Source organism: Hypanus sabinus, chromosome 6, assembly GCF_030144855.1.
Source record: "Hypanus sabinus isolate sHypSab1 chromosome 6, sHypSab1.hap1, whole genome shotgun sequence".
In the NCBI taxonomy this organism is placed as follows: Eukaryota; Metazoa; Chordata; class Chondrichthyes; order Myliobatiformes; family Dasyatidae; genus Hypanus; species Hypanus sabinus.
Window position 1 is genome coordinate 95,249,525 of NC_082711.1, and position 22,249 is coordinate 95,271,773.

The 22,249-nt window shown below is 37.9% G+C and overlaps 1 long non-coding RNA gene across 1 annotated transcript in view; it reads left to right on the forward strand.

The window, feature by feature from the left end:
* Positions 1–19,960, forward strand: part of LOC132395704 (uncharacterized) — a 34,388-nt gene extending 14,428 nt beyond the window's left edge. Inside the window, exons 2-3 of the long non-coding RNA XR_009512719.1 lie at positions 17,932–18,009; positions 19,529–19,960. This is a non-coding gene — a long non-coding RNA (uncharacterized LOC132395704). The remainder of the gene's footprint in view (positions 1–17,931; positions 18,010–19,528) is intronic.
* Positions 19,961–22,249: the final 2,289 nt, after the last annotated feature.

Consider the following 22,249-nt stretch of genomic DNA (forward strand, 5'->3'; position numbering starts at 1 on the left):
GGAGAGAGTTTAAAATTGGAGTAGGACAAATTATGAGGGTTTAGGCAGAAACTAAGAAGTGTTAATTGGGAACAGCTATTCTCTGGCAAGTCCACATCAAACATGTGAAAGGTGTTTAAAGATAAATTGCACATAATACAGAAAAGTTAAGTTCCATTTTGAAGGAAGGATGGGGATGGAAAGATAAGAGGACCTTGGATATCTAAAGAGGTGATGAATTTAGTCAAGAAGAAAAATGAAAAATATGTAAAGCTTTGGAATTTAGGATCAAATGAAGCATATGAGGAGTATAAGTGAGACGGCAAAGAACTAAAGAAGGAAATTAGGAAAGCCTGGAGGGACCTTGACAAGTAAGATTCAGGTGAACCCCAACACATTCGACACATACATCAAGAGCAAGAGGATAACTCAGGAAAGGGTGGGACCACTCAAGGATAAAGGGGGATCATTTATTTAGATGCAGAGAATGTGATCGAGGCTCTTAATGAGTACTTTACTTCAATATTTACCAAGAGAGAGGATATAAAGAACCAGGAGATCAGTGCTGAGAGTATAAATATGATAAGGCATTTAGAGGGCAAAGAGGAGGAAGTATTGGGTCTCCTAATGAGTATTAAGGTGGATAAGTTCCCTGGACTTTATGGAATTTACCCCTGGTTATTGAAAGAGACAAGAAACTAGATTGCTGGGCCAGTGACCATATCTTCATGTCCTCTCTCGCCACAGGCAAGGTCCCAGAGGACTAGTGAGTGCCTAATGTTGTACCTCTATTCAAGAAGAGATCATGGGAAAATCCTGGGAACTATAGACCGGTGAGTCTCTCATCGGTTGTAGGGAAATTGTTGGAAAAAATTCTTAGGCATAAGATACAGTATATGAGTATTTGAAAACACGAGACCTAATTAGGGAGAGCCAGCATGGCTTTGTGTGTGGCAGGACAAGCCTTACCAACTTGATTGAGTTTTTTGACAAGGTGACGAGAGAGTGATAAGGGTAAGGCAGAAGATGTTGTCTACATTGATTATAGTAAGGGGTTTGACAAAGTCCCTCATGAAGGCTAATCCAGACGATTAAGATGCATGGGGTCCATGGCAAATCAGCTGTTCAGATTCTGAAATGGCTTGTGCATTGAAGGTAGAACATAGTGATTAAAGGGACTTAATTGAGCTGGAGGTCTGTAATTAGTGATATTCCACAGGGATCTGGGACCTTTGCTGTTTCTGATGTATATAAATAAGCTAGGTGAAAATATAGATGGATGGGTTAGAAAGTTTGTGGATTACACTAGGACTGGTGGATATCAAGTGAAGACTGACAAAAAAATACAGAATGATATAGATCAGTAGTGGAAATGGGCAAAGAAATGGTAAATGGAGTTAAACCCAGATAAATGTGAACTGTTGCAATCTGGCAGGACAAATGCAAGCTGACAGTACACTGCTGAGGGGAAGACCCTTCACACTGTTGCTGAGCATAAAGGTCTTGGGATCCAAGTTCATAGCTCCTTGTAAGTGGTTATACAGATCGATAAGGTGGTTAAGAAGGCTTATGAATACATTCTTTTATTAGTTGAGAAATTCAGTTCAAATGTCAAGAGGTTAAATTGCAACTTCATAAAACTCTGGTTCAGCTACATCTGGAGTATTATATAGCGTTCCAATTGCCCCACTATAGGAAGGATGTCCAGGCATTGGAGAGGGTGCAGAAGAGGTTTTCCAGGATGCTGCCTGGTTTAGAGGGCACGTGCTATCATGGGAGGCTAGATCAACTTGACATGTTTTCTCTGGGGTGCCAGAGGCTAAGGGAAGACTGTTAGAGGTTTACAAGGTTATGAGGGTCATAGATAGAGAGTATCTGTTTCCCAGAGTTGAAATGAATAACACCAGAGGGCTTATATTGAAGGTGAAAGGGGGATGTGAGAGGTAAGTTTTTTACTCAGAGAGTGGTGGATGCCTGGAATTCACTGCCTGGTATGGTGTTACAAGGAAGTACATCAGAACCTCTTAAAACACATTTGGATTGGTAGATGGATTTAAGGAGGATGTCGATAGTAGGGATTAGTGTCGGGTGTATTGATTTGCTTTTTAACTGGTTTAGCACAACATTTTGGGCCAAATAACCAGTTCCTGTGATGTGCTGTTTATGTTCCATGTTCTGTCTCAGAAAGCCTCAACCAAGGGTAGTGTGCATGAAGAACTAACTTGAGCCAGTTCAAACACCAGTTTTGGCTTGAGTTCAACTGTGCTACAGTCCTACTGTCAAATCATGTTGTTATGAGTTAAATGCAATATATTATTTGTATCCCTCCAGCAGAGGAGAGATTATTGCATTTATCAGAATCTGAATCAAGTTTATTATCACCAGCATATGTTGTGAAATTTGTTAACTTAGCAGCAGCAGTAAAATGCATCACATGATAGCATAGAAAGAAAAAAAAATAAATCAGTTACAGTAAGTATGTATGTATATTAAATGCTGTGGTTGGATTAAAAATAGAGCAAAAACAGAAATAATGCTGTATATAAAAACAAGTGAGGTAGTGTTCATGGGTTCAATGGCCATTTAGGAATCCGATGGCAGAGGGGAAGAAGCTATTCCTGAATCACTAAGTGTGCGCCTTCGGGTTTCTGCATCTCCTTTTTGATGGTGATAATGAGAAGAGGACACGTCCTGGGTGATGGGGTTCCTAAATAATGGACACCAACTTTCTGAGGAACCAGTCCTTGAAGATGACTTGGTTACTGCAGACGCTAATGGCCAAGATGGAGCAAACTAACTTTACAGCTCTCTGTAACTTTTTTTTGGTCCTGTGTTCTTTTCCATAGAGGCTGCCTGGTCTGCAGAGTTCCTTCAGCATTTTGTGTGTGTTGCTTGGATTTCCAGTATCTGCAGATTTTCTCTTGTTTAATGAGCAATATGGAGTGGCTGAACTCACACGACAGATAAAAAGGACACAAATTCACAGCAAGCAATTCAATGTCCGGACTACAGATTTGTTCTTTTACAGAAATGTGACCAGGGTTACACCATCTGTTGTTCACAAGCACAGCAAGCCCACCTCCCTTCCTCTTACTGCACTGTAAATTAACTCTGTCTGCTTGTATCGTTGTAAACCCATTCACAGTAGCATTGGAATCCAGGATTTGCTTGTGTAACCATGTGTCAGTGAAACACATAACACTACATTCCTGATATTCATTCTGCGTCCTCATGACTGTTGCCAGTTCCTCCATTTTTATTGCCAACGATCTTACATTCCCCATAATATAATAGACGGGAGATATGGTTTATACCTCCATCTCCTGTTGCGCTGATTTTTACCCAATCTGCAGCCTCAGCATCTCTGTCTCAGCTTGTCTGGAATATTGAGCTTCCGCTGGGCAAACAAAGGCTGTTTCCCAACTGCTAGTAACTGCTCCTGTCATGGTTTCTCGTGCCCCACAAATGACCAGGAGACGCAGAAGATTCTTCAAGAAGGGTTAAACTTTAATTTGCAAATCAAAGCTGACACAGTCATTGAGCTAGTCGCTGATTGCCCACCGATCCGTGGACATAGCATGTTTTATAGCAATCTCCTGGTTTAGTTGCATTAGCATATCCAATAGGTCTACAATTGCGTATCACAAGTACATCCGCCATTATTGTTTCTACCCATTGACTTAATCATGTTCTAATCTACATCTCTTAGCTACCTATCATTAACCCACCATTGTCTTCTACATTCTTAATATTTCATTCTCCTGCTAAATTGGGTACATGCATAGCAAATAGCAAACTCAGACTACATAATTTACATCTCTTAGCTTCCTCTTATTAACACACCATTGTCTTCTACATTCCTAAGATTTCATTCTCTAGCAAATAGCAAGTTGCAACTTTTATACTCCAATACTCCTTCGTTTACACAATTTTGCCTCTACTACTATTATTAATTGTAATAGTAATGTTATAATTATTCCACTAATATTAATTATAATTATGATGTGCTTCAGTATTTTTATATTTTATTGTTAGGTCTTCTCCAGCTTACATTTATAAGAATCAGGTTTATTTCACCAGCATATGTCATGAAATTTGTTAACTTATTGGCAGCAGTACAATGCAATACATGATAATATAGTGGAAAAAATAAGTAAGTAAATCAATTACACCAAGTATATATATGCATATTAGATAGTTAAATTAAAAATAGTGCAAAAACAGGAATAATAAAAGTGAGGTAGTGTTCATGGGTTCAATGTCAATGTAGGAATTGTATGGCAGAGGGGAAGAAGCTGTTCCTGAATCGCTGAGTGTGTGCCTTCAGGCTTCTGTAGCTCCTTCCTGATGGTAACGATGAGCATACCCTGGGTGAAGGACACCATCTTTCTGAGAATCCGCATCTTGGATACTACGAAGGCTAGTACCCAAGATGGAGCTGATTAATTTTACAACTCTCTGTAGCTTCTTTTGATCTTGTGCATTAGGCTCCCAGACAAGGCAGTGATACAGTCTGTCACAATGATCTCCGCAGTACATTTATCAGAATCAGGTTCTTTATCACCGGCATTGACATGAAATTTGTTAACTTAGCAGCAGCAGTTCAATGCAATACATAATCCAGCAGAGTGAGAGAGAGAGAGAGAGAGAGAGAGAGAGAGAGAGAGAGAGAGAGAGAAATCAATAATAATAATAAATTAAATAAAACATAATAATAAATAAGCAAGTAAATGAATTATGTATATTGAATAGATTATTAAAAATGTGCAAAAACAGAAATACTGTGTATTAAAAAAAAAGTGAGGTAGTGTCCAAATCTTCAATATTCATTTAGGAATCGGATGGCAGAGGGGAAGAAGCTGTTCCTGAATCGCTGTGTGTGTGCCTTCAGACTTCTGTATCTTCTACCTATTGGTAACAGTGAGAAAAAGGCATGCCCTGGGTGCTGGAGGTCTTTAATAACGGACGCTGCCTTTCTGAGACACCGCTCCCTGAAGATGTCCTGGGTACTTTGTATGCTAGTGCCCAAGATGGAACTGACTAGATTTACAACCTTATACAGCTTCTTCCGGTCCTGTGCAATAGCCCCTCCATACCAGAGAGTGATGCAGCCTATCAGAATGCTCTCCACGGTACAACTATCGAGGTTTTTGAGTGTTTTTGCTGACATGCCAAATCTCTTCAAACTCCTAATAAAGTATGGCCACTGTCTCACCTTCTTTATAACTACATTGATATGTTAGGACCAGGTTAGATCCTCAGAGATCTTGACAATGAGGAAGTTGAAGTTGGTCACTCTCTCCACTTCTGATCCCTCTATGAGGATTGCTATGTGCTCCTTCATCTCACCCTTCCTGAAGTCCACAATCAGCTCTTCCATCTTACTGGCATTGTGTGCCAGGTTGTTGCTGCAGCACCACTCCACTAGTTGGCATATCTCACTCCTGTACACCATCTCGTTACTACCTGAGATTCTACCAACAATGGTTTTATTATCAGCAAGTTTATAGATGGCATTTGAGCTACGCCTAACCACACAGTCACGTGTATACAGAGAGTAGAGCAGTGGGCTAAGCACACACTCCTGAGGTGTTCCAGTGTTGATCATCAGCGAGGAGGAGATATTATCACCAATCCACACAGATTGTGGTTTTCTAGTTAGGAAGTCTAGAATCCAATTGCAGAGAGAGGTACAAAGCCCCCGGTTCTGTAATTTATCTATCAGGACTGTGGGAATGTTGGTGTCAAACGAACAACATCCTAACATAGGTTTCCCCTGTCACCTTGTGTTTCTCCCTCCCCTCCCTTCACCTTTTAACTCTGACTCCACATCTTTTCTTTTCCAGTCCTGCTGAAAGGTCTCAGCCTGAAACAACAACTGTATTCTTTTCCATAGATGCTGCCTGGCCGGCTGAGTTCCTCCAGCATTTTGAGTGTGTTGCTTGGATTTCCAGCATCGACAGATTTTCTCTTGTTCCTGACATAGGTGTTTGTATTGTCCAGGTGATCTAAGGCTGTGTGAAAAGCCATTGAGATTGTGTCTGCCATAGACCTACTGTGGCAATAGGCAAATTGCAGTGGTCCAGGTTCTTGCTGAGGCAGGAGTTGATTCTAGCCATGACCAACCTCTCAAAGCATTTCTTCTCTGTAGATGTGAGTTCTACTGGACAATTGTCATTAAAGCAGCTCACCCTGCTCTTCTTGGGCACTGGTATATTTGTTGCCTTTTTGAAGCAGGTGGGAACTTCTGACCATAGCAGTGAGATGTTGAAAGTGTCCTTGAATACACCCACCTGTTGGCTGGCACAAGTTTTCAGAGCCTTACTGGGTAGTCCATCAGGGCCTGCCACCTTGTGCGAGTTCACCCTCCTAACAAACAGCCTGACATCATCCTCCGAGACAGAGATCACAGGGTCACCAGGTGCAGCAACATTATGCTTGGCAACATTACTGAACAATCTCCAGAATTGAAATGTGTCAAATTTTAAATAACATTCCATAAATATTTGATTTAATCAGATGAAATTATCACAGACTAATTCTCACACAAAAAAAAAACATTCCAAATCTTTGCTTGTCTCCCAATAATCCCCTGGCACATACCTTATATTTTCAAATTTGTTTTCTCTTAGAAACAAATACAAAACTTCAGATCTGAATTCAACTGGGTACATAGTTTCTCCAAGGTGTGTAGCACGTTCAAACATAGCCATATTTAAAGCACTCTAATATACTTTATAATCAGCCTATCAGGAAGGGAGGCATCGCCATCATTTTATGTGAATTCCTTATCAAGTATTCAGCTAGTTTTAATTCTTCATTGATATACTTAAAGCCTAAGTAGCAGTAAGGCAAAAGCCAGTGTCTTTGCGGCAAATGTTCACTCCAATATTCACTACAGATGAAATAAATGTAAGCTAGTATTTGAAGCTCAGAGACCTCCCTCACTATTTGGTTTGTACTCTGATAAAGAGATGCTTTTGCCATATGAGAAAAATAATTTACTATTACAAGGCTCAAAAGGGTATTCTCTCCAAATTGTTATATATTGTTTCGGAGACTTTGGTAAAGCTGATTTTTCTCAATGATCAATTTCTTTTTGAAGTTTTAGTTACTAAATCTATCACTTGTTTGGTATTGTTAATAAAAATGTTGTTACTGTAAGTAAAATACTTGTTTAAATATACATATTTAGCAAGTGCAACATGTCACAAAGTTATTTTTCAAAAGATTTGTTCTGGAACAGCCACCAAATCACCCCAGCTGGAAAATGCATTTCATAATTTCCTAAAGCAGCTACTGACAGTTTCCAGCACTCTTCAGACCAATGTTCTAATCTCATAACCAAAGATGTGGTAGATTGCTAATTTAGATAATCTTCAACTGCAGTTGACAAAGATGTTCCAAGACTGCTGTATTGTCAGGGAGCTATGCATACCTAATGACAAGTTATTACCTTACAAAATGGTAGTGAACCAAATTATGCCAAATTCAATTGATTTTCACCACCATTTTAGGATTAAATCAGCAGGAAATGACAGTCAATGGCCACCTTATTGGGTACAGGAGGTTCCTAATAAAGTGGCCACTGAGTATAATTTCAAATTGGAAATCAAGTTTTGTGAATATCTGAATCCTATAGTTCTACCACTTTCCTTAAGAACATACATATGTAGCTTTAGGTTTTCATTTAAATGTTTATTGAGGCTGATGTAAAAGAGAGCAAGTCATCTTTTAACAATCTTAAACAATGACATATCTCACTTCCAGTCATGATAACTTCAAGCAACATTGAATTACCTTTACAGCCTTTACCCTCTCATATGGTGAACTAATTCTGCCTTTTAATTCTTTCCTGATTAAAATTCCAGATGCCTCTTATCATACCCATTTAAGTGAACATTGACCATACTGAAGAGCTAAACTTTATGCTGTGATCTGCTGGTCAATAAGTAGCTCCTAGTTCATGACTTCATGACTTTCCCTGATTCAATGTGAAAGGGTTAATCCATTCACTTAGTGGATGTTGGTTATTCTATTAGAGAAGTGGCAAATTGCACTCGGTTTTATCATGAGGAAATGTGCTTCGTGAGCTAAGTTAGGTGGTTGTTCTGAACACAACGGTTACATTTTGTAACTTCAAACTAACTTAATTCAAAGAAAGATATGGGAGTCCAGAAATGCAGGTGTAACTTCATGTTTTCTTTAAGCAAGATGCACACTATTATGTGGTACTGTGATGATGTAAGCAATTAACGTGCTTTTGCATATAACCTGTAATGAATTAATTAAATGAATAAGAATGCTTAATCAACCAATATATATATATACAAAGTTATTAAAATAGTATTGAAATATTAAATACACAATAATAACTGGGCTGAAAAGTCTATACTCCAATTGTATTAAGAAATTAATAGAAGGTAAAATCTGTCCACTTCCATGTTCACAAGTTGATAAATGAATGTCAAATTTATTACTGGTAGGCAGACATGTGAATAGGCAGGGAATGGGAGGATACAGACCACATGCAGGCAGATATGCAGTGTAAATTGGCATCATACTCAGAACAGACATTATGGGCCAAAGGGCCTGTTTTTCTTCTGTTATGTGTTCCACAGATGCTGTCTGATGTGCTGAGGTTTACTAGCATGTTCTTTTTTAGAAACAGAAAGATAAGCCTGGTTATTTGCAAACAACACCCTCAAAAACAGGAGTGTGAAGATCTCTTTAGTTATTTCTGAGACTAAACTTCCATACAGGGCAAGGGGATAGAACATTTGCTAGTTCCATTTTTTTCCTGCCCACTTTGATGTGTCTAAGACTTCTATTTGCTTCTATTCTTTTTTTTTTGTTTAATAGAGTTGAAAGCCAAGGAAGTCCATGGAATATGAGGAACTAATAAGGAGAGTGTGTCGATAGGCGATTGAACTTTGCTTCAAAGAATGCAGAACAAAATACAAGTAGAATTTTTAGAGGACAGAATATTAGCAGAAGGGCTTCTGCCCTCATTTTATTCCTCAACCGAGCCCGTAGAGCAATAGATAATGTTTATGGTGGAAAATATATATAAATTCCTTCTAAAGGAAGATGAGCTCAGAATCAAGTGGACTTATTGTTCATTTACAGAGTAAGCACACTGAAATTGGAAACACATATTTAAAAGGCCCTAGTGGTTTTGTAGTTGAGACTAAAATTAAAACAGAAAAGATGAAAGACTAAACGTCTTCCATGATCTAATGACATGAGCATGCCAAACCTTGAACAATAAGATTCCAGATTATAAATAAAAGTTGTTAGCACATTCACAGCAATGCTTGGTGCTGTAAAACTTCACTAATCTACTGGCAATTGAAAACTCTGATGTTATTTTTTTGACAACTTTCTTTGTTTTTGACTTTATTTGCTTGCACCATCTGTGTAAGCCATGGTTGCAGGGTAATTTGTTTGAAGATATACTTCCTTGGCTGCCGCGATGGGCTCTTTGGGGATAGATTCCATGTTTAATAGAACATTTATATTCTTTTGGTGCAGAATTAAACTTGCAGTATAGCAAGTGATTACCATGTCACAAAGCTCAGTTTAAGAGCAACAGAAAATAAAGGCCAGCATTTTAGCAATGACTTGACATGCCAATCCACCTGGCAATGACTCTGGGAGTTCCAAACCTCCTCAAATCCTGTTGCCAAACCGAGTCTCATGGGTTCTGGCACAATGCTTATTTAGCACAAAATGCACTCAGCACTGTAACTGTAATAAGATTGGGTCCTTGAAGACTGCTTACTTAGCAGCCATTAAAAAAATCCCATCATCTGCATCATTGCACTTCATTCAAAGAACATTGCTACCTCACTGGGAAACCCTTAGGTACTAGGCTTGATTCCTGAAACAGGCTCCAAAAATTCCTCAAAACTCTCCTCTAATGACTGCCTGGTAGTTTTGCTTCTATGTTTGGAAAAATTGGGTGCTATTATTTTTGAGGAGTTTATTCTTAATTTCTTAAATTCCATATAAATGTGATTAGGACAATTGTACTGGCATCATAACGCAATTGTGCTGCTGCAAATGTTTCCATCCACAAATGGATTAATTACATCTTTTTAAACCCTAGGAAAAAAGTAGAAAACAGAGGTAATTATGTGTAAATACACTTGAAAATGATTAAAGCAAAGCAATTATGCATTCTACTTTATACTAGAAGTAAAAATATTTAAATATGTATCACAATTGGAGGTAAAAATATTTTAGTCAGAGTACAATTGCAACAATGGATCAGGCCTCTTCTGATATGAAATTTTGAGATATTGTTGCATTTTTATATCCCTAAACATATTTCCTTGTTTTTGTGATGACTTGGCTCAAGTGTTCCCTCTGGGAATTAAGAGATAGGCCCTTGGCTGAGCTTGGGCTGGCTTGACTTTGGGAATCACTGGCTCAACTGCATCTCAAAGTAATGAATGGGCAAGAGGCAAAAGTAATATGAGGAAGGAAGCATAGTTGAAACAAACATTTGCTGCAGTGTTGTTTACAAGATGGATAAATGCCGTAGTTTAATTTAGAAAGCTGACTGCCAGGTATCACAGGCTGAGCACCAAGAACATTCCAAAACACTGACACTAGGTTAGTTCTTAATGACATTGGTTGATACAGCCATAGATCTGATGATGTTAATAAGTTTACTTAATACTCGGAACCACTATGTAGTGTAGTTTTAACTTATAAAAGGTTAAAAAATCTATTTAATTAAAAATACCACGTTTGATAATTACAGATTATTTTTCAATGTAAATAGGATAAGGGAGTGGAGGAAACATGTCTTGCCAATAATATGTGGTATTTAAAATAAATACTTCAATTATAGATTGGCACCAATAAAGTTTTCATCCATTTTATTTTTTTATCTTTAATACATTTTGCTAAACATTAGAAGCAAAAGATGCAAAATAATTTAAATATTATTCATTAATTTAATAAAAAAGTATTCTTCAATTGGACTCACTGTACTGCATAAAAAGTAATTAGAAAGTATATTTTGTTGATGTTAAATACACACCATAGATTCAATTTGCCATTGTAAGGGGCCCCCAATATGACAGTCCATTGAAGTTAATCAAATCCATATCTTCAAAGGCATCTAATACTATTTATCAACCCAAATGTACAATAGGAATTTACATTTAATGGAAATTCTTTCAACCTTTCCATTTCAAGCATTTTTAAGATATTCTTTAGGATATTTCTCTGACCCCTTGCGTAGCTCTGTGACATTTTATTTGATAATTTTCCCATGAAGCATTGGGATAAATATTGTGCCAACCACAAGTTTGCATCATAGAGTAATTGAGTCATACATGGATGGAATGAAGTTTGAATTAATAGCTACCTATTTATAATGCAAGCCATTCATGTCAGTTTTCTCTCGAAGTTATGATGGATAACTTCAAGAAGCAACAAATAATCTGCTGCATAAACTCAGTGGGTCAAGCAGCATTGATGAGGGGAAAATGATTCTTGATGTTTCAGATCAAAACCCTGTATCAGGACTGGATGTCACAGTAGCAATAGGAGGTGAAAAGGTTGAGAAAGGGTAATAGTCCAGGAGGAGGTGTCCAAGAAGAAGGGGATGTTTGGGTAACTTCTAGGACACAGCTTGTCTGCAGGGATATCCTTTGCACTGTTAACCCAGTTGGAAATTAAAGTTCAAATTACTGCTTTTTTCCAACAGTCTTCCCTCAAGCCTATTCATCATGGTAGTGTTCTGCACTCTGTGTGGAATGTGGACAGTCTGGGAGAGTGCCAGTCTCCCAGGTAAACACAGGAGCACTGAGTTGCACCTCCTGAGAGAACGTATTGATGGCCTCGAACTCATATGGGAAAATGAAAAGTTGATAGACAGGAGTACAGGGTTGCAGGAGACAAGTAACTGGATGACTGTTAGGAGAAGTAGGGGAAATGCACAGCCAATTCAGAGTAGACCTGTATCCATTCCCCTCAATTATAAGTATACAATTTTAGATACTGCTGAGGGGGATGACCTACTAGGAGTGAGCCACGTTGGCCTGGTCTCTGGCACAGAGTCTAGTGCTGTGGCTCAGGAAAACAGAGAGGTGAAGAGGACTGCAGTATTGTTAGGAGATTCCTTAATCAGGGGAACAGAGACAAGGTTCTGTGGGTGCCATAGAAACACCCAGATGGTATGCTGCCTCCATGGTGTCAGGCTCAGGGCTGTCTCGAAAAGGGTGAATACAGGACTGAAGTACAGTAGTTATATTTAAATGTGCACAGTACAAAGAATAAGGTCAATGAACTTGTAGCGCACTTACAGATTGGCATGTATGATGTTGTAGTCGTCACTGAATCGTGGCTGAAAGAAGATTATGGATGGGAGCTTATTGCCCAAGAATACACATTATATCAAAAGTACAGGCAGGAAGGCAAGAGAGGCTGGTGTTGCTCAGTTGGCAAAAAATTAAATCTAATCTCTAGAAAGAGGTGACATAGGGTCAGAAGGTGTGGAATCATTGAGGATAGAGCTAAGGAATGGCAACAGTAAAAAGACATTGATGGGAGTTATATACAGACCCCCAAACAGTAGCAAGGATGTAGTCTACAAATTACAACAGGAGATAGAAAATGCATGCCAAAAAGGCAATGTTACAATAGTCATAGGGGATTTCAATATGCAGGTAAATTGGCAAAATCAGGTTTGTGCTAGATTCCAAGAGGGGGGATTTCTACAATGCTGAAGAGATGCTGTTTTTGAGCAGCTCATGGTTGAGCCCATTAGCAGACTGGCTATTCTGGATTGGGTGTTGTGGAATGAAGCTGAATGGACTAGAGAGCTTAATGTAAAAGGAACCTGTGATCATTATACACCATAAATTTTGAGAAGGAAAACTAAAGTTAGATGTATCAGTATTACAGTGGAGTAACGGGAATTACAGAGGCATGAGAGAAGATATGGCCACAATTGATTGGAAAAGAACACTGGCAGGGATGATGGCAGAACAGCAATGTCTGGTATTTCTGGAAGCAATATTGAAGGCACAGGATATATACACCTCCAGGAGGAAGAAGTATTTTAAAGGAAAGATTCCACAACCATGAGTAGCAGAGAAGTTGCAGGCAACATAAAAGAGAGTGCTTAAAATAGAGCAAAAGTTAGTGGGATGTTAGAAGACTGGAAAAAGAAAATCAAATACCAACAGAGTGCAACTAAAATAGTCATTAAGAAAGTAAAGAGGGAATACCAAAGTAAGCTAGCCAATAATAATAGAGTATACCAGAAATTTCTTCAGATACATAAAGTGTAAAAGAGAGGCTAGAGTGGATCTCAGACTACTGGAAAATGATGCTGGAGAGGTAGTAAAGGGTGACAAGGAAATGACAGATAAACTGAATAAGTATTTTGCATCAGTCTTCACTGTAGAAGACACTAGCAGTATGGTGGAAATTCCAGGTGTCAGGGGACATGAAGTGTGTGAAGTTACCAACACTCGAGAGCAGGTTTTTGGGAACCTGAAATGTTAGAAGGTAGATAAGTCACCTAGACCAGATGGTGTACACCCCAGGGTTCTGAAAGAGATGTCTGAAAGGATTGTGGAGGCATTAGTAATGATCTTTGAAGAATCACTAGATTCTGGGATGGTTCTGGAACACTGCAAAATACTACTCTAAAAGAAGGAAGAGAGGCAGAAGAAAGGAAATTATAGTCCACTGAGGTGAGCCTGACCTCAGTGGCTGGGAAGCTGTTGGAGTTGATTGTTAACAATGTGGTTTTGGGGTACTTGGAGGCACATGATAAAATAGGCCATAGTCAGCATCATTTTCTGAAGGAAAAGCCTTGCCTGGCAAATCTATTGGAATTCTTTGAAGAAATAACAGGCAGGATAGACAAAGTAGAATCGGAGGATGTTGGGTATTTGTATTTTCAGAAGGTCATTGACAAGGTTTCACACATAAGGCTGCTTAACAAGCTATGAGTTTGTGGTACTACAGTGAAGATTCTAACATGGATAAAGCAGAGGCTGATAGTCAGGAGGCAAAGAGTGGGAATAAAGGGAGCCTTTTCTGTCTGGCTGCCTGTGGCTAGTAGTGTTCCATTGGGTCTGTGTTGGTACTGAATCTTTTAATGTTATATGTCAATGATTTGGATGATGATTTTGTTGCCAAGTTTGCAGATGATACGAAGATAGGTGGAAAGGCAGGTAGTTTTGAGGAAATGGAGAGGTTACAGAAGGATTTAGACAGACTAGGAGAATGGGCAAAGAAATGGTGGATGGGATACAGTGTTTGGAAGTGTATGGTCATGCACATTGGTGGAAGAAATTAAAGGTTAGCTATTTTCTGAATGGAGAGGAAATACAAAAAGCTGAGGCACAAAGGGACTTGGGAGTGGATGTGCAGAGTTTCTTACAGATTAAATGGAGAGGAAGGCAAATGTGTTGTTATCCTTTATTTCAAGAGGACTAGAATACAAAAGCAGGGATGTAATATTGAGACTTTATAAAGCACTGGTGGGCCTCAGTTGGAGTATTGTGAGCAATTTTGAGCTCCTTATCTTAGAAAGGATGTGCTGAAACTGGAGAGGGTTTAAAGGAGTTTCATGAAAATAATTCCAGGTTTAAACAGCTTGTCATGTGAAGAGTGTTTGATGGCTCTGGGCCTATACTCACGGGAATTCAAAAGAATGAGGCGTAACCTCATTGAACCTATTGAATGGTGAAAAGCCTTGATAGAGTGGGTGGTGAGAAGATGCTTTCAATGGCAGGAGGGTGTAAGATCAGATGACACAGCCTCAGAAAAGAAGGCTTCCCTTTTAGAATGGAGATGATGAGGAATTTCTTTAGCTAGAGAGCAATGAATCTATTGAATTCGTTGTCACAGGTGAATTTAAATTTATGTTTGATAGCTTCTTTATTGGTTAGGGCATGAAAGAATACGGTGAGAAAACATGAGATTGGGGCTGAGAGGAAAATTGGATCAGCCATGATGAAATAGTGGAGCAGACTTGATGGGCCAAATGTGCTAACTCTGCTCCTAAATCTTATGGTCCCATGGTTTTACGCTTTTAGCTTGTGGGTCATTGCTTATAATGTGAAACCTCTGCTTCCATTTCAATTAGCTGTTTCTGAGAGATGAGAGGCAATAAAATATAGTTCTTGTGTAAAGGAAATATGCCTTAAATTGGAAACACGTTTATTGAAACACTTCAAGCTGACGGTGCGTCTTTCTGCTGGGAAATATAGTAATGTACATGACCCAAAGCCATTTGTGCCACTGAGTTGACCTTGTATTCTGTAAGGACTTTTCAATGCAGAGTTTGCAAAATAAATTTTTGTAAGACTGAGTTGGGCTGTAATATGGGGGAGGGATTTGGGTTTGGATGGGGATATTGGTGTCAATTCTCAGAATAGGGCTAACTCAATGAGTGTAAGAAGTATGGGATCAAATGAGTAGGTAGAAGGGACAGGGCCAGTGATGGATTTGAAGAACCAGTAGACTGTTGGCAGGAGAATCAAGATTAATATAGATTACTGAAGATAGTTTTGGTGAAGAAGCTGACAGCTGAGGGTGGTTGAACTAGGGAACCAATGTGGATACGGGGTTAGCTGACTGGCACTTAAGTGTTAAAAAATGATTCGGGCATGAATAGCAGAATGGGGGCAAATGAATGGGCTTGAGGAAGACCTGGATATGTGCATTACTAATGGGAAAATTTTTAATAGAAAATTAAGGGGGACAAAAATCATTAGATTCAATGGTATGAAATGCTTGGGCAACTCCCTTTAAGCTTTGTGAATGCATCACTGTGCAGAGGTGTCCTAATGATGGCAAAGGGGATATGTGTTAGGACAGGAAACTATGGAAATGGAATTTATATGAGGACCCAGTTGGAAAGTCCAGACTTAGTCCAATTCATAGAAAGTCCTTTTTTTTTACCCATTGTTTTTCTTTTCTTTGAAATTGAATCATGTAACAATCCAATTTCAGGGCAGCAGTTTTCTGTCTTCCAGATCTTAGACAGTATTCCAGTCGCTCCTAAAAATATCAGCTGGAGCAGCTCTAATTCTTTCCTCGAGAGTTCTAAGTTTTACAATAAACAGACTAATGAATGTGTTAAAATAGCACACAAAGGAATTCTAGACGCATATGGCAAAGTGTCTCAACTATTTTTGTAACCTGAAATGTAAACAATAATGACTCTGGTAAGCAGGATGGGGTATGATTTACAACTCTAGCCAGCAGGGATTTTGAATTCTCTTCAGATAAAAATGAAACTCCACCTTACTTGGCCAACCAGCAACTACATCAGCATTTTAATAAAGATTATCCTCCAAGAAACAACAGAACATTGCAAACCTGTTCCATTTGGCAGGCCACAGAGGAAACCTTTATTCAATGCAATCATTCAATTTAGTCCACGGAATGCAGCCATTTGATTTGGTATATTTTAGGCCAATCCATCCTCACTATTTGTGAAGTACTGGTCTTCCAAATATTACGACTTAATTAGTATCACAAAATTTAATATTGTTTACACCAAATTTTCATGCACATGCTAGAAACACAAGAATGACACACAATTTACAGAATATGTTTAACCCTACCTTTCCCTTTTGAAAACTGATTAGGCTACTGATCTGCCCTGAAGTTGCTGGAAGACAAGCAATAATGAGATTTTTGTTAAGTTTTGGAATAAATTGATAAATTTTAGTAGAAAAATGAAGGATATTATTAACTTAATGGTAAAAAAATTAACAAAGGAACACGACAGAGAGCTCAGCAAATAGGAACATAATTCTATGAGTGCATCACAAGAGGTTTAGGAAATTGTTATGATTTTTGGAGTGGGGGACTTACAGATGGTATCAACATTTTGGGGGAGCTAGAAGGTTGAGAAGTGAAAAGTTCCTGATGGGAATAATAGGTTTTCTGTATTTTCTGCAATACATGATAAAGGGTAAATCATGTCTAACAAACTTATGAGAGACAGGGTTGACAGAAGGGTACCAATAAATATAACAAATTCATAAAAGATATTCAGCAAGATGCTACCCAAAATGTTACTTAACAAGGTAGGAACTCGTGACTGGAAATAGTATATCAGGATGAAAAGACAGGATTTTCAAACTAATGGGCACTGGGGAATAGGAAAGAAAGAATAAGGGGGCAGCTATATAAGATTGAAATGAGGAAGAACTTATTCTCTCCAAATGGAAGTTTTTGAAATTCCTTGTATCAGAAAGCTATGGAAGTTTACTATATTTGAATCTCTACAAAGTCTAAATATGTCATTCTAAAGCTAAGCAAGCTTCTGCATGCAATGGACTAAACAAACTTTCAAAATGATTCAAATTTTTATGATATATTCAATATCAATTACTGAAAAGGATGTCAATAAAGGTCAAGCAAAAGATAGACCTGTTATTCCTCATTCTGCTTTTTGAGTAAATTGAAATGATTTCCTGTGATACTGATCGTATTTCAAATTAGAACAAATAGTGGTTTAACAGAGTCAATGTGCAGTCATTACAACCACTAAGGATAACGAAATTACAAGCAGACAATATGCTTGGGTATTACAGGAAGAGATGAACAAATTAATAGTATGTTGTCAAAATGGAAAATTTGTATTTTGTGCGTGGTATTGAAAGTATCATTTCACTACAGAATTCCCAACTTAATTTCAAACTTAAATTAAAGGAAGCTTTAACCTTGTAGCTACTAAAATTAACATCTGTACATTTCATCTTTAAAACTTAACATCTGCAAAATATATTATAATATAGTTTTGGTAATTTATTTGATTTAGCTAATTTTGCAGTGCAGTTGCCTTATGTATGTCTTTTAGTTCATCAAAATAAATGATTTTATGTCAATATAAATTCAATGAGAAGAAGGAGAAATTCAGAGATGTTTGAATATATCCTGTTTTTCGTCTACTTTCAGAGATGAAATATTTTTGTATACTTGAAATGTTATCGTATGAAATTATAACTGATTTCTCGTTCCATAGATACTTTACTGGTGAGTATTTTCAGCACTTCTTGTGCTTTTTATTTCCAGCCTCTGTGGGACTTAGTTTCATATTTCTGTTTAGTCTCTCAGAAACCAAATTTGGTCAGCTGTCTTAACAAATTGATGAAGCTTAAAGATTAGGCACAAAATAACATTTAGAATCTGCTTAAGAGTCAAGACAGGATTCTTTTAATTTCTACATTGCATAAAGAGTATAATTAACTTTTGAGCCAAAAAAATTCTTAATGTAATTCACCAAGCAGTTTACTTCTGGAATCATTAAGATATACTGTAGAGAAATGGGCACTCTGGTCCACAACAGCTTTGCTAACTACCATGTCTGTCGATACTAATTCCATTTGTCTGCATTAATTCAATATCCCTCTATGCCTTGTTCATTCAAGTACCTAACCAACGTCTTTTAAACGTTCTTCTGTTCTTGCTTGCACCACCTGCTCTAGGAGCTCATTCCAGATACCAACTACTCTTTGTGTGAAAAGAATTACTCTTTAGTTTTCTTTAAACCTCCTCCCATTCACTTTAAGCCTATATCTTTTAGTTTTAAATAATGTTACCATGGGAAATAGTTTCCAGATATCTACCATATCTATACCTGTCATAATTTTGTATACTTTTATCATGTCACCTCTCAGTCTCCAGGGATAACAGATCCAGCCTATCCAGTCTCTCCTTATAATTCAAGCTCTCTAATCCTGGTGACATCCTTGTGACTTTTTTTATTGCTCTATTCAAGTTCAGTTTACTGTCATTGAACTCTAAACATGTATACCACCAAATGAAACAACATTCCCCTGAACCAAGGTGCACAACATAGTATGTATAACACACACACACACCCACACACACACATAATGCATTAAGTAATATTGTCACGAGTAAACTAACAAATAGTAAGGTGCATATATGATATAAGTTAAAAAGCAAACAGCATAGCAGTATATTGTCACATGTACAAAATTGTGAAATTTGTATTGTGAAAATGTATTGTGAAAATCTCAACAATCTCTAGCTTAAACATATCTTTCGTGTGGAAGGCAATCAGATTTGCACACAACAGTCCAATTGCAACTAAACCAATGTTTAGCAGAACGGTAACATGACGTTCCAACACTTGTACTCAGTGCCTCAGCTTATGAAGGCAAGCATGTTATGTACCTTATTTATCATCCTGTCTACCTGTGTTCAAAGATTCATAGTACATTTATTATCAACAAGTGTATAAGGTGTAGAACCTTGAGATTTGCTTCATTAACAGGCAGAAGCAAATCAGGGAACCTAAAATAACCCAATTAAAAAAAGGACCAACCCCAGTGCCCACAGAGAAATAGAAAAAAATACAAATCATGCAAATATTCATTTTCCCATTTCCACTGACAATGATATGTTTACTTGAGATAAGTTGTTGCTTTGATTCTTTCATATATGCCAGTCATTGGAATGTCAGCAAAAAGGTGCATATTTAGCTTGCTGGTTTGTTGAAGGCAATAACATTTTGTTTTTATTTCAGATTTTTAATATCTGCAGTATTTGGCTTGAGTGCTTATGATGTCACAGCCTCTCCTGAAAAGAAGTACATGAGTTCAGATAGCAATCATTCCTCTCTGGTAACATTAAGGGAATATGGGCCTAAAAATCCAAGAATTTCAAGGAAGAGATGACTAAGGATGCGACCTATTAAATATTCTGCAAATTTCAGTGTATTTCACTGAGAAATTTGGCTTAATTTCACCCTTCCTTGCTATCTATACCACTTCAGTAAATTCTGAACTATTGAATTATCCCATCAAAGTACTTCTTATTTGACTAATGTAAATGATAACTAGTAGGTATTATCAAAAGTTAATATTCAAAACAACTTGTGAAATGTTTGCATTTTGCCTGTTTTCCTTCTACTCCTTATTATTGTTGCTTTTCATTAGAGTAGCATACTTTGTTGCTGGATCCCTTTGTGAATTGGCATAGGTTATTACTGATGAAATCATTAAACTGAAATTTTGAATGATAACTATTGCTTTCCTTTCACTGTTAAATTTTGCAAATTAAATTGTATGAAAAAATAGATAAGGAAGTTCTATTTAACTAAAGGCTAAATGTGCTAACATTGATAAATAGGATTATTGTTAATTAAAAATTACCCTGGAAGTTAAACTTCATCTTGCCTGCTGTTTACTTAGTAAAAATCATTACAATCATTTCAGGAAACGGAGACCAATAGCAACACTGAATTTTGAGACTACTTGTGACACTTTTAGAATCATAGAGTCATAGAAGTGCAGAGCACAGAAACAGGCCCTTCAGCCTATCTACCCTGTGCTGAACCACTTAAACTGTCCTGTCACGTTGATATGCACCAGGACCACAAACATCCATACCCCTCCTATCCATGTACTTGTCCAAACTTCTCTTAAACATTGAAATCAAGCTCGTATACAACACTTGTGCTGACAGCTCATTCCACATTCTTATAACCTTCTAAATGAAAATTTCCCTCATGTTCATCTTAAACATTTAACCTTTCACCCTTAACCCATGACCTCTAGTTGCAATCTCACCCAAACTCAGTGGAAAAAAGCCTGTTTGCATTTATTCCATCTATACCCAACACAATTTTGAACACCTTAATCAAATCTCCCCTTAATCTTCTATATTCCAAGGAATAAAGTCCTAACCTATTCAACCTTTCCTTATACACAGGTCCTCCAGTGCTGGCAACATCCTTGTAAATTTTCTCTGTACTCTTTCAATCTTATTTACATTACCCTACAGGCAAGTGACCAAATCTGCACACAATATTCAAAATTAGCCCTAATCAATGTCTTACACAACTTTAACATAACATTCCGTCTCCTGTACTCAGTGCTTTGAATTATGATGACCAATGTGCCAAAACTATTTTTTTGTTTTACGACCCTATTTATCTGTGCCATCACTTCCAATGAATTATGGACCTGTATTCCCAGATCCCTTTGTTCTGCCACACTCCTCAATACTCTACCCTTCAATGTGTAAGACCTACCTTGGCTGCTCCTGCTGAAGTGAACACCTCACACTTGTGTATGAGGGGATTCTTGGGCCAGCTCAAATTTGACCCGGACCATATTGTGAAGGTATAGAATATGAACAGAGTGCCTGGGTTAAATTCCATTTGTCATTTTTCCAGCTAATCAGATCCCGCTGCAAGGTGCAAGCTCTGATAGACTTTTTTGCTGTCCACAACAACCCCAATCATGGTGTCTTCCACAAATTTGCTACTCCAGTTAACCACATTATCATCCAGATCACTGATATAGTGACGAACATAAATTTTCCTGGTAACTTCCTCAAGGAACGCTATAAGATTGGTTAGACACAATCTAACACACTCAAAGCCATGCTGACTATTCCTAATTAGTCAATGTCTATCCAAATACTCTAACCCATAAGACCATAAGACATAGGAACAGAATTAGGCCATTCAGTCCATCAAGTATGCTCCGCCATTTCATCTTGACTGATCCTGGATCTCACTCAACCCCACACACCTGCCTTCTTGCCATATCCTTTGCTGCCCTGATCGATCAGAAAATGATCAACTTCCGCCTTAAGTATGCCCATGGACTTGGACTCCATCGCAGTCTGTGGCAGAGCATTCCACAGATTCACTACTCTCTGGCTAAAAAAAAATTGCTCCTTACCTCTGTTCTAAAAGATCCCCCCTCAATTGTGAGGCTGTGCTTCAATTTTTGGATACCCTCACCAGAGGAAACATCCTCTCCACATCCACCCTATCTAGTCCTTTCAACATTTGGTAGGTTTCAATGGGATCCCCCTGCATTCTTCTAAATTCCAGAGAGTACAGGTCCAAAGCTGTCAAATGCTCCTCATATGTTAACAGCTGCATTCCCAGAATCATCCTCGTGAAACTGCTCTGGACTCTCTCCAATAACAATACACCTTTTCTGAGATATGGGGCCCAAAACTGTGACAATACTCCAAGAGTGACCTGAATAATTTCTTATAATAGCTCAGCATTACCTACTTGCTTTTATATTCTATCCCCCTTGAAATAAATGCCAACAGTGCATTTGACTTCTTTACGATAGACTCAACCTGTAAATTATCCTAGAAGGACTTGCACAAGGACTCCTAAATCCCTCTGCATCTCTGATGTTTGAACCTTCTCCCCATTTAGATAATAGTCCACACTATTATTCCTTTTACCAAAATGCATTATTATACATTTATACAT